Source organism: Notamacropus eugenii, chromosome X, assembly GCF_028372415.1.
Source record: "Notamacropus eugenii isolate mMacEug1 chromosome X, mMacEug1.pri_v2, whole genome shotgun sequence".
Taxonomy (NCBI): Eukaryota; Metazoa; Chordata; class Mammalia; order Diprotodontia; family Macropodidae; genus Notamacropus; species Notamacropus eugenii.
In genome coordinates this window covers 8,711,763-8,725,647 of record NC_092879.1, presented here as the reverse complement: position 1 = coordinate 8,725,647, position 13,885 = coordinate 8,711,763, and the positions used below count along the sequence as shown (strand labels likewise).

Below are 13,885 nucleotides of genomic sequence, written 5' to 3'. Positions count from 1 at the left end.
GTCCATTGATTACTTGGATTTCTGCCCCTTACAGAAAACTGCTTCTTTGCAACCACTAACATTTTACCAATTGGTGAATGACTCTTACCTCACCTTTTCCTTGGTCTTTCAAATAAAGCAGTTGAAGAGCATCATTCGCATTGACTCCCTCTTAGAGATGATCCTTCTTGAAAGCAGCTTGGAACACTTGAGCCTGGAAATTAAGAAGCAGTGAATTTTTCATGCCCACTCTATGTTGATTTGCAAAAGTGCTTCCTGTGTTTGGGCATGTTGTGAATAAAGAAAATAAGGCTTAGAAAATAAAACTATTTAGCAATACTGGGAAACACTGGTCATTTTACAAGAGTGATAGAGATTGTAGACCCCCGTGTACATTGATTATAAATCTCCAGGAACATGTTTATCTATCTGATTGAAAAAAAAAAAAAAGTACTATTCTGAAAGACCTGTAACCGATTTAAAATAATCCTTCCCTTTAGACAACACATTTCTCCCTATATTACCGTCTCTTCCCTTCTTCAATCCAAACAGATTAATTTCCTAACACACTAACTTGACCCCGTCACACAACAGTACCACCATCCTTCCTTTCAATCCAGGTTTGCAGCTTAAGATCCATCCTTGAATATTTACCCTTCCTCATCCCCAAAATGTGGTCATTTGCCAAGTCCTGTGAGAGATGATGTGAATGTAGAAGCAATACTCATGCAACTAATTATAATGGCCAATTATAATTGACCCAGGGGAAGAAATTCTTTCCGTTGGAGTGGTGGGGGACTATGGGTTTGGAATGTTGTGTGTGTAATTGCCAAATCAGTTGTTTTTCTTAACTTTTTCTTTGTTACCAGGAAAAGCTCGCTGGGGTGGTGGGCAGGAAGAGATGTGGCTGGAAACGATTGATTTTAAAATAAAAGATAAGCAAAATTTTTTTCCACTCCTCACCCCCCACAGCGTTTCCCCATCACCATCCACAGCTAGTTCAGGACCTTTTTGCTAGAGTACTTAAAGAACCGCAGCCTTAAAATTTAGTCTTCCTGGCTTCTCCTTTCCAGTTCATCTAGCACAGGTGTGATCATGACGCTCTGATGTTCAAAAAGTTTCAGTGGAATCTAGAGTCAAAAACCAACTCCTGAGTTTGACATATACCTGCACAGGAGAACTCTTTCTTCTGCCCCCTTTTTCAGATTTTTTACATATTTCTCCCCTCCATGCAACCTATTTCTAGCCAAACTCTCCTATTTGTAATTCCTCTAAACATCATACCTGCTGTCTTCATGCCTTTTATCAGCTGTTCCCTATTGCTTAGAATTCACTCCTTTGTAGGAATAAAGCAATCAAAGGACTATAAGACTTTGAAAGGCTAAGTCTCCCTTTGTGGCAGCTGGAGAAGGGGGGATTGGCTAAAGATTAAGTTACTCTTTATTCTTGTGTAAGACATCAGCCATTGATCTACGCCTAGTTTCTGCCTTACTGGCTGAATAAATTGTGGTATATGTATGTAATGGAATACTATTGTGCTATAAGAAAAGATGAACAGGAAGAATTCAGAGAGTCCTGGAAAAACTTATATGAACTGGTGCTGAATGAAAGGAGCAGAACCAGGAGAATTTCGTACACAGCAACAACCACAGCGGGCGAAAAATTTTTCTGGTAGATTTAGTACTTCATTGCCATGCAAGGACTTAAAAATTCCCTGTGGTCTCTTAAGACAAAAAGCCTTCCACATCCAGAGAAAGAACTATGGAATTTGATTGCTGAACGAAGTAGATCATTTTTCTTCTGTTTTATGTTTTGGTTTGTTTTTTGCTTTCTTCCCTTCATTTTAATTCTTATATGCAACATGACTAAGGTGAAAATGTATTTAATAGGAATGTATGTATGAAACTTACATATAACTCTATGTCGTCTCAGGGAGGGAGTTGGGAGATAAAGGGAAAAGAGGGGGAGGGAAAGAAAAACTCTAAGATTTATGGAAGTGATTGTAGAACATTGAAAACAAGTAAAATAACAATAAAAAAAAACAAAACAAGATGAAGTTCCTTTTTCCAATCTTAGTGGATAAGGTTTTTTTTCCTTTTCTTTAGCGATAGGTTAAGTCTAAGTTGAATAATAGAATCTTCTAAGGTTGGCAGCTGGTAGATGGGGCAGGGAATAGGGGTCTGCTAACTGCAGACCACACACTTCTCTTTCCAAGTAAGCTTTCTGGTTACAAAACGGCATGGCCTGTAGAAAAAGGACTTCTGGCTTTATCTCACTCTGAAATTTTAGTTTAAGAAATCCTGAAAAAACCAAACTGGTCAGATGACCCATCTTATCCAGTTGAATTGTGTTCAAAACAACTTTCCCGGTTTGTTTATTTTTTTTAGTTCCTCTTCTCTGTTATAAAAATAATCTTTTTAAATCAGTCCTTAGTCACTAATGATAATATTTAAGATTTTTTGTTGGACGTTAATAAGGGCCAGAGCTTGAATAAATCAATGAGAAGAAGAGCCTGGACTTAACATCGTTGTTCTCTGAAGGAAACTCAAAGAATTCCTCTTCTCAGGTCAACAAGGCCAGATGTGACCAACTTAGCATAACTGATGAGACCCTTAAACCGAGTCACTATCTTGAATAATGGAACTTTTTCCTTATCTTCACAATTTGTGGAAATATACTGTTATGTCAGGTTAATTGTAAACAACACACACATATCCTGGTTGGTAATTTTAATTAAAACTTTATCAACTGTGTTATCTTATTGTATTTACAACCTATCCAATTAAGAAATTTCTCTCTCATGGTATAGTTAGACACATATGGAGACCATCATGGTGAAGGACACACACACTCTTTAATTGTCCTTCAACAGATTTAAGTCTGGTCATTTCTGTAACAGACAGTCAGAAGTTTTTCTGGCCCCATGATCATGAAACTGCTAACTTTGAGGGAATAAGCAATATGTATTTAGCCTGTTTGCTGTTTGTAACCAAGCTTTCAGGTCGACAGGTATGGTGCTGTGACTCGGATTGGTACAGATGGACTAGGACGTAAGAGCTCCCCACTTCACAAAACTACAAGATTTAGGTGTCTCAGGATTAATTTTTTATGAAGTCTTAAACCTTGACGGGGTCGGGTAAGTCCTCCTCTTCCCAGCTTCCAAAGCGTTCCCATTAGTTTGGTTGAAGTCCAAAAATTCTCTTTAAGCTAGCTTTGGGGCGGGGACCAATTAGGCTTAAATCACTTTGCATTATTTAGGTCTCCTTTGACAGTCAATCTTAAGAAAATTACTCCAAGTTTTGCGAGCACTTGTGGCAATTAACTAAAGATGGGCTAAATTATATTGCGCAAGATAGGGCCCTTTTGGACTGGTCAAAGTTATTTTATCTTAAATCAAATTAGTTCAAATGCCAAGAAAACATCCAGCCATCATTTGGAATGTTTTCATCTTGGGCTTGCTGACATAGCTGAGGAAGAACAAATGGCAAGAGTCTGCCTTTAAGGCTCGCAAAGCTGCTTCAGCACCAGTCAATAACTGGCCAGCTCCCTCTACCCCAAGAGCCCCAGTTTATTCTTCCCTTTCACTCTCTCTGCCCTATTCCTTCCCTCCTTCCTTCCTCTCTCTTCCCTTAAAGACCTTGATCTGGGTAGGGTGACTGCACTTAGCCTTTATCTCCTCCCTCCTCACCTTCCCTTACCTGCTCTAGCCTTGAGGAAGATAACTTTGTTCTGCCTGGGTTGCTTCCTCCTCCTGCTCCCTCCCCTCTCTCCCTTAAGTGCTCTGGTCTTGAGGAGGACAGTTACAATTCACCTATAGATTAGAGGCTTGAACCTATTCCCATGGTGCCTGTCGCTTTAAGAAAGTCAGGAACTTTGGACGCACCAAGGCTCCCCACCCTTCCAAAGACCCTAGCGGTGCTCCGAGCAAAGGGTGCAAGATCCACCCTTATTCTGGCAGGTCTTCATTCCTTGCAACCCCCTATCCTTGGAATAATAGTAGTCAATTCACGATGGGGATTTTTCACAAGCTTATGATTCCCCCTCTCTCTGTTGCTGTGAGCTCTATGTGTATTTGTCCTGTCGTTAATTGTCAATTTGTCTGTCAGTGTATGTCTCTGTCTGTATTATGCGTGCTTTGAATGAATCTGTTATCCTGTAAGATTTAAAATGCAGGCAGCCAGAGATTTCCAAGGGCTGCAGCTAGGGAAAAAAAGAAAAAAAGCTTTAAGACTTTTCCTTATTATTCTGGTCTGGCCAACCTGGAACTACAATGAAAAGCTAGATCGTTTCAGCTGAAATCATCTTAGCAGACTTTGTAAGTTGTGAGATGAATCATTAAAAAGTTTGGAAACTGATTGTTTGGAATTATTGGAATACAATTCCTAAGACTGTGGGTAGCTCCAGGAGCTCATCTTGCTAAAACACTGCCTCCCTATCCTGATCACTGAGCATTCCCCACTCCCTCCCAGAGTTTAGAGAGTATCTCAGAATGGGGATAATTAATAGCCACAAGGGTTATGTTAACCCCTCTCATCCCAGATCAGATTAAGAGAGTGCAAGAGAAGTGTAGGGCAAACTTAAATCCCCTTTTCCCAAATGACAATAGGAAGTGTAAGGGCAACAATTCACAGATTGGCAATAATTCTAACAGTCCTGTGCCCTTGGGCACCTTGGAGCCCACCGTTCTAGGTAAAGCTTGGGAATATCACATACATCTCATACATTCTGCCCGCCCTGTCCCAGCAGCTGCATACTGCCCTAGGATAAGTATATTCTGCAGGGATGCAGAAAAGGAGAAATGGATGGATCAGGCCTGTGGCCAGCATTCCCTACTGCTTGCCTAGAAGAATCATCACCCCTGGGACACCAGCCTCTGTGCTCTTGGTAAACACCACACTTCTCTGTTCCAGTTGCAAAATTTTACTTTCTCTCTGCTTGACTCGTTTCCTAATTTGTAAAAGTAAAAACAACAATGGTTGTTGTTATGGGATCAAAATAATATAATGATTGTAAAATGCTTCACATAACGCCTGGTATATGTTACATCTAATATCACTTTCTGTGTATAATGTCATTGGTAAGTTTGAAGCGGTTTTAATTACATAGGTAATAAGATGAATAATTTCTATATGTGATAACCTGGAAATACAATTGATGTCATATGAAATCTGTTGTGTGTGTTAAAACATGATTTCTAAGATTGTATTTCTGAATTTCTCTTAGATTTTTAAATTTGAAAGACAACTGTGAGGTTGAAATGTTTTCAAAGCAATTTTAATTTGAAGCTTCTTGAGTATGAATTGGGCTTTGAAAAGGACCTGATGAAGTTAGATGATATGATATTTAGTATGACAGCAGATTTTTCCATTTGAAATCTTGGCTATTATGAAAACATATTATGGTTTATAATTATAATTTCCAGGAACTATGCAAATTGATTTTTCAGTGCGTTGACATGAAGTTCTTATAAAACCCTGTGGAAAATTTTCTGTGTTGTAGAATCCTTATTGAGCAAATGAGAATCTTATAAAAAAAAATAGGAGTGTGATTTTCAAGGTTGTTTCATCTAAAAGAGATATTAATGTATGTTAATTTGAAGGTGTAGGGACTATCTATGTGAAATTACAGAATGTATTAAATTTGTTTTGATATGTTTAAGGAAACACTGCTATTGTGATAAGGCTAAATTAATTGGATATGCCATTCTCCACTTAGAAAAGATAAATCTTTCTATCTCTTGCTGTTGGACTTTATTGCTAATATATAGGAATGCAGAAGATTTGTGCAGGTTTATTTTGTAACCTGCAACTTCGCCAGAGTTGGTTATTATTTCAAGTAGTTTTTTACTTGAATCCCTGGGATTCTCTAAGTATACCATCATATCATCTACAAAGAGTGACAACTTAGTTTCTTCTTTGCCTACTCTCATTCCTTCTATTTCTTTATTTTGTCTAATTTCTGCAGCTAATATTTCTAGTACCATATTGAATAATAGTGGTGCTAATGAAGGTCATTGTTTCACCCCTGTTCTTATTGGAAATTCATCTAGCTTATCTCCATCACATGTAATGCTTTCTGAAAGTTTTAGGTAGTTACCGCTTATTATTTTTTTGGAAAGTTCCCTTTATTCCTATGTTCTCCAGTGTTTTTAATAGGAATGAAAGTTGTATTTTGTTGATAGCTTTTTCTGCATCTATTGAGATAATGATGTGGTTTCTGTTAGTTTTATTGCTGGTATGATCAATAATGATAATAATTTTCTGAATATTGAACAAGCCCCCCATTCTTTGTATGAATCCTACCTGACCATAATGCATTATTCTTGTGACAAATTGCTGTACTCATTTTGCTAAAATAGTATTTAAAATTTTTGCATCTATATTAATTAGAGAAATTGGTCTATAATTTTCTTTCTCTGTTTTGTATCTTCCTGGTTTGGGTTAGTGAACCTCCTTGCTTTACTCCTGGTCTTACAGCAAGGGACTCTAGTTTATCCCCATTACACGGAATACTAGCTCTTGGTTTTAGATAGATACTAATTATGCCTATGCTTCTTGGGAATGTGACAGGAATGAATGTTTTATCTCATGAAAAAGCTTTTACTCAGTATATTGATATAGTCATATGATTTGTTGTTGTTCTCATCACTAATATTTATAATACTGAGCCAGCCCTGTAGTCCTCATAACCATTGTGATATGCTGCTGTTGTCATATTTCATTTGAAAATTTCATATCATATATTCTTCTTGTATAATTTTCTCATTTTTTTCTTACTCTCCCTCGTTAAGATTGGAAGACCATATTGCATCATAGAAGGAATTTTGCAGACACTTCTTTTCCTGATTTTCCTTACAGTCCATGTAATATTGAAACTAATTGTTCTTTAAAGGTTTGATGGAAATTTCTTTTAAATCCATCTGCTCCTGCAAGCTGTTTTGTGTATGTCTTCTTTAATTTGTTTTTTCGAAAAATGGACACTTTAAATACTCGTTTACTTGTTACACTAGTCTGAGCCTTTTTAATGTTATAAATATTCATCCATTTCCTTTCAATATGAATTTTATTGGCAGATATTAGGTGAAATGGTTTTCTAATATTTTCTTTTATTGCTTTATATTTTAAAATTTCTTTGAATTTTTGACGTTGGTAATTTGTTTTTCTTTCCAATCGAATTAGCAAATGGTTTATTCCTTTCCCACCTCCACCAATCTAAACAAAACTAGCATGTAAGTTTCTTTAGTAATAAAGTCTGTTTTCCTTCTCAGTTTTGTTAATCTTTTATTTTGATTTAATGGGGATTTAATGTTTTAAAATTATTTTGTTATGACAAAGCATACATTTCCTGGTATCCAAGGAGGGCCCACTTTCCCTACGCCTTTGTTGAAGGTTTTAAATTGTGATGAAAGCTGCTTCCTTTTTGTGCACAGCTTTGGAGAAAGGGCAGTCCTTCAGCTATATTAGTGGAAATAGCCTTTACAAGAGTACCAGTGTACTGCAGTTAGACTTCCCCAGTTAGAATTGCCTGAAGATCATAGGTGAAAGTCACTGAGAGAACTGAGTCAAATTTATAAGAATACAAGCCATTCTCTAATTGAGAAGTGATCAAAGAACATGAATAGGCAGTTTTCAGAGGAAGAAATTAAAGCTATCTATAGTCCTATAAAAATGCTTTAAATCAATATTGATTAGAGAAATGCAAATTAAAACAATTCTGAGGTACCACATCATACTTATCAGATTGGCTAATATGACAACACAGGAAAATGACATGTACTGGGGAAGATATGGGAAAATTGCGACACTAGTGCATAGTTGATGGAGGTGTGAAGTGATCCAATCATTCTGCACAGCAATTTGGAACTATGCCATAGGATTATCAAAGAAAAGACTCCATGATCCAGCAATACCACTACGAGGTCTGTATCTCAAAGAGAGCATAAGAATAAGGAAAAGGGCCCACATGTACAAAAATATTTATACCTACTCTCTTTGTGGTGACCGAGAATTGGAAATTGAGGGTATACCCTTAATTGGGGAATGGCTGAACAAGTTGTGGTATATGAATGTGATGGAATATGATTGTGCTAAAAGAAAGAATGAGCAGACAGATTTGAGGAAGACCTAAAAAGACTTGCATGAATTGATGCTGAGTGAAGTGAACAGAACCAGAAGAACATTGTACATGGTAACAACAACATCATGGAGTGACTGACTGTGATAGACTTAGCTCTTCTCAGTAATACAGTGATCTAAGACAATTCCCAAAGACTCATAATGGAAAGTGCGATCCACATCCAGAGAAAGAAATATGGAATCTGAATGCAGATTGCAGCATACAATTTTCTCTCTCTTTTCTTTCTCTTGGTTTTTTCATTCCCTTCTGATTCTTCTTTCACGACAATACAAATGTTTCATGTGAATGAAGCCATATTGCATGCCATTTGGGGAAGGGGAAAGGAGGGAACAGGGAAAAGTTAAAATGCAAATTCTTACAAAAGTGAATGTTGGAAACTATAAATAAACAAACAAATAAAGAAATAAATAAATGAATAAGTAAATGAATGAATGAATGAGGGAGGCAAAAAACATAGAGAAACTTGAATTTAAAAAAAAAAAAACAAAACAGGAAAAAACAGAAAGATTTTGCTTTGTCAGCCTGGTCAGAGGTTTGGTTGAAAAAGTGGAATTAGGCTGTATATGTGCTGTTTATTCTCTTTCAGCTAGAGAATCATACCTATGGGAGTCAGATTCATTGTGAATTCAAACCAGGGATAATTGAAGGGTACTGTTATTTTAATGTGTTCTGTCTTTCTTTTATGAAACCATTGTTCTAGTCAAGATTAGTTCATCCAGAACACAAACAACATTGGCATAATTCAACCGAGGAAATAGGTTCGGGAATTTCTTGTACCTCATCCAGGATTTGGAATTTTTAGTTCAGTTGTTTGCTTAATTTTAAGACAACAGCTGATTTTTTTTCTTCATCTGGGTCATTTAGGCATCAGTAGGCACAAAATAACATACATGTGTACGTGAGAATCTAAATGAAAAGTGGTCTCTCCTTTTAAGGAGTTAATAGGAATCCAGTAAACTTTTGGCTGAAGACATTGAGCAGTTTGAGACCTTTTGAAAATAGCTTCAGAGTCCTGGAAGCTTTTTCTATTCATAAACCACAACAAAGCAGGTTTTATAAGTTTCCCCATGAGAAAGGCTACACGAACAGTGTCAGACTGGTTGACCATTTCTTAGGTATATTCTAACATTTCTGTTTATCATTCTGTTGTATGGAAAAGGTACATTTATACCCTCAGAGCATGCCCCCTTCCACTTCTGAGCTCAGGATGCCTATGTTAGTCAAATTTATAATCTACCTATGTGTCAACCATAAACATGGAAGTGACATAAAATCGGAATGCCATAATAGGATGGGGTCCATAAAGCGATAAGAGAGGTGCCAGAGTGTCAATTGAAATCATAGTTTCAAGAGGAGGCCCATGAAGTCTGGGTTTCTTCTACCATAAACAAAGATGTCAAAACATCAGTGTCACATAGTGTTCATAAACAATAAGGGAAGAGGGGTGCCATTATTCAAGATAATGTCTAAAATATCATACAGTGCTCAGATAAGGGAAATATCAGGTGAAACCTAGTCCTTGGCAGAAGAATGTTTACAGTCAGCTACATTCAGAAGGAGAGCTTCGGGTTCACTCAGAGAGCACACCAGGCATATCTGTTATGCCAACCAGGGTGCTGCTTCTTCTTGCTTAAGCTGGATCTTGACCCTCTTTTGGGAGGGCCAAACAATGCTCAGCTTAAATATCTCAAGTGAGGGAAACCTCACTAACTCTTATTTAACTCCAACTGATGAGGTTTAGAATTGGAAGAACTGGATCTTCTGTGAAAAAAATCACTTAGACCTTTTCTTTTAGCCAAGGGGAGCTTTTTATTTTATATGAAAAACCATCATGGGCTTCCTTAGCAAGAAAGCTAAGCGAGACTGATGTTTGGGGGAGTAATGTTCAGCATGATGATGGCATTTTAGAGGTTTTTATGGAGGTTAAAGATTAAAGACAGGAAAGAATGACACAATTAACAAGACAAAAGCAATTCTTTATGGTTTAAGGATTTAAGGACAGGGTAGGAGGATGCAGTTTAAAAATTAAAGAACCCAAGGAACACAGGATAAAGGAGACAAAAGCAATTCTTTGGTACAAGTTCAAGATAAAGAGGAAAGAACTTTAAAGCACCTTTAGGTTACAGAATGTACTAGGGGCTTCACAAAGTATTGCAAAATGAACCCTTAATATTATTTTCAATTCTTCAGGGGTTGTTTGTAGTCACATCACAACCTCCCAAGGAAACTCATTCCACTTTGGGGTGGGTCTAGTTGTTAGGAAGTTTTTTCTTACCTCTGAACTTAAACCCATTGCTCCTAGTTCTATTCTGAGTCCAAGCAAAGGAAGTCTGATCCTTACTCCACAGTGTCTGTGCTAAATCCTATCTTCTCCTAAATAAAGATCCCAAGTTCTTTCAGCTAATCCTTAAATGGCATGAACTCAAGACCCTTAATCATCCTGGTTGCCCTGCTCTACAAAACCTTCAGCTTATTGGTGACCTTTCCTAAAATGTGGTCCCAGAGCTGAACAAAGTACTATCGTTTGGTCTGATCAGGGTAGAGACTCTCACCTTTCTGCTTCAATAACTCTATTTGAATAAACATTTTTTGTTAAGTATTAGTGTTTTTTAATCATAGATGATAGTATGCCTTCCAGTTACATTAAATCCATATTTTAAAAACGATTTTATTATAAATTGAAGGTTTCTTATGAATGAAAAGGCCAACACAGGGTTTCTGGGTAATTAGTAAGTAATTTGTTAATGAGGCTAGCAAATAATCAAATTGATAGTGATCTTTCTTGGTAAGGAAAAGCAAAACCACGAAGATAACTGAATCCTTAAATACCTTTGGGAAAGGAGGTGTCCCTTACGGATGAAAAATCAACCCTGATTGGTGAGTAAGTAATGAGGGAAAGGGAATTTGGAGATTTGCTGAGAACTTGACTTGATCAGCTGCCTCCAGCAATATGGACAAAGGAATCCATCTCCCCCCAGACCACTCCTGTTCAACCATGAGAGGAGCCTAATGCTTTAGGGCTAGAATTCATCCAGATTAGGTTCTATTTACACTTTAGTCAGAAATAACCTCTACTAGTTGGGTACAATCCTGGAGGAATGTTCCCAAAGGATTAGACCAATCTCTTTATCAGCCCTGCACTTCAGAGACTTACTGACCTCCTGGTCCCAGAATAAGGAAATAGGAAGGCAACAAACCTCGATCTTAATTAGGTTGTTAATATAAAAGAAAAATAATCCCTCATCTCAGGTTCTTTTTTTGATAGGGTGCTTGGGTGCTTGTGCTTGGACCCACTTCCAATATCACATTTCTCCCCAACTTGGAAACTCTGTCCCTGACACTTTTCTCCCCAGCCCAGACACTATGTCTAGCAAAGACTCATGAGTGGGTCCCAGAAAAAAACAAAACAAAACAAAACAAAACAAAACAAAACAAAAAAACTATCTTTCCCTACCCCATGAACAAGCTGACCTCTGAAGAAATCCTCTTGCAAAAACAGGATTTCCTTGTAACCACAGTGTTATCTTATCTTGATACCCACAGTTATTATATGAAATCTAGATTTCAAGCTACAGACATCAACTCTCAAAGCTATCTTGCTACAGAGGTAACAGACCAAAAATACACCCCTGAGAATCCACTTCCCCTAGTTTGCAGTAGTGAATGAGATCAGTGACCAAGGTTGTAAGTTATCATACAATTAGCATTTCTGTCAGATAATGCAGTACTTTTCCTATATAAGCTTTAGCATCATTCCTGTTAAGTTGCAAATTCCTTAAGGAATGCAAGTTACCTTAGTTAGGAGCTCTACCTGCCATATTGGAGTTACAATAAACCTTTGACAACTTTACTTAGAGAATGCTTGAGTGCATGAATTCATTCATGATGACCCTGTGTGATACTCTGGTCTTTGGGGGCTCCTTGAATTCCTTCAACTGCATCAGTTTCAGGATAAAAATTGCAAAGTTCTCTTAGTAGTACTTCTTTTTCTCTCTTGAAATTGTTTTGGTAAAGTCTGAGGAATGCATAAAAATATTCTAAGTACAACCTGACTTCTCTCCTCATCCCCCTCCTTTCTCCCTCCTCCTTTTTCCTCCTCTCTCCTTCCCTTTCCCTCTCCTCTTTCTCCTCCCTCTTCTCCTCCTCCTCATGTCCTTTTCTTCCCTCTCTTCCTCTTCTCCTTTTTCCTACCCCAGGCTCCTCTTCCCTTTCCTCCTATCCATCCCTCTTTCCCATTCCCCCTCTCCCTTTCCCTTCTTATGTTCTCCCTCATCTTCCTCCCCATCCCCTCTCCTTCTCCTTATCCTGCTTCGCCCTTTTCATTCTCCCCTTTCCCTTCTCTTCCCCTTCCTTTTTCTCTTCCCCATTCCCTTCTCCCCATTCCTTTTCCCTCTTCTGCTTTTCCTCCCTTCTCCCTCCTCTCCTCCCCTGTACTTTCTCCCCCTCACAGGAAAATCAAAAATCTCCAGGGAGATTGTCATCCTGCCACTGTTGGCCTTACTCTCAACCCCAGGGTGCAGGTTCTCCTGCCCACCATTTCTGGCTCCTGTTACCCGATGACAACCTCGTATGCACATAATGCTTTAAGGGACAAAATGTAGAGGAAGTTATGGATGAAGTGAAAATAGAAGGTTTTCATCTTCCAGAAAACTATTCTCCCAAAAGCAGGAAGGGGGACCTGCTCAATGCCCATTTTGATGGCATGGGAAAACAGCACCCAATTCTACTGCAGCCAGACACAAATTAAAGGTCATCCAAAATGGTTTGTTCCTGGTGTTGGGTATCGAAGACCTAGATATTGCTATGATGGGTATGTGTTCTGGAGAAAAAAGAAAAGTGACAATACCTCCTTCACTGGCCTATGGAAAGGAAGGCTATGGAAGTTTTCTTCTTGCGACCAGGAGAGTATAGCTGGACAAATTAGAAATACGAAAATCAGTTTTCTAGAAATCATCATTGACTATTTAGCTCTTTGCTTATAGGTCAGGACAAGGCTTGATTCCACCAGATACAACACTGATTTTCAAGACTGAACTCTATGCTGTGACCAAAGAACCCTGAAACAGTGAAACATTTAAACAGATCGATGTGGACAATGACAAGTAACTTTCTGAAATGGAGACCAATTATTCATTAAAAAAGGAATTGGAGAAAGAGGATAAACCATGTGACCAGTCATATCATGATTCTGTGTTAGAAGATAATTTTAAGAAAAATTACTGCTATGGAAATGGCTTCAATTCTTCCAAGAAATATAATGTATATCAACATGAATAACTCTAGCATATCTTTCTAAATTCACATGACTGTCTTTTGTATTATGTACAAAATTACTTTTATCCAAATTTTTCTTATTTTTTTCTATGAGGTCATATTTTGATAACCTTGAAGAACATAAATTTCTGAACTTTATGTAAATTTTTGGTATTAAATTATAATGTGTCCCTAAACGTAGTGGAAAATTTTTAAAAAATGGTGTAAGGACAAACTAATATTTATTAACGTGGAGTGTACAAAGTGTTTGTGCTTAAATCCTTTAGCTTCTCAACAGTTTTTCTAAATGTTGTTTGTTGTCTTTGAATATTTTTATATTATATAATATTTTTTACAATATATAGAATATTATATATTTTTGTCTCATTGAGATAGTATGATTTTAAATAATAGAGACCTTCAAGTTTGATTTCCCCTCCCTCCCAAGAAGGTGATTGGATGACACAAATTCAAAAACAATTCAGATCAATTGATGAGTTTTTGAGAGCGGATTCGT

At 37.4% G+C, this 13,885-nt stretch overlaps 1 pseudogene; it reads left to right on the top strand.

Moving 5' to 3' along the window:
• Positions 1-11,572: 11,572 nt before the first annotated feature.
• On the top strand, positions 11,573-13,392 carry LOC140515871 (peptidyl-prolyl cis-trans isomerase FKBP7-like; annotated as a pseudogene).
• Positions 13,393-13,885: the final 493 nt, after the last annotated feature.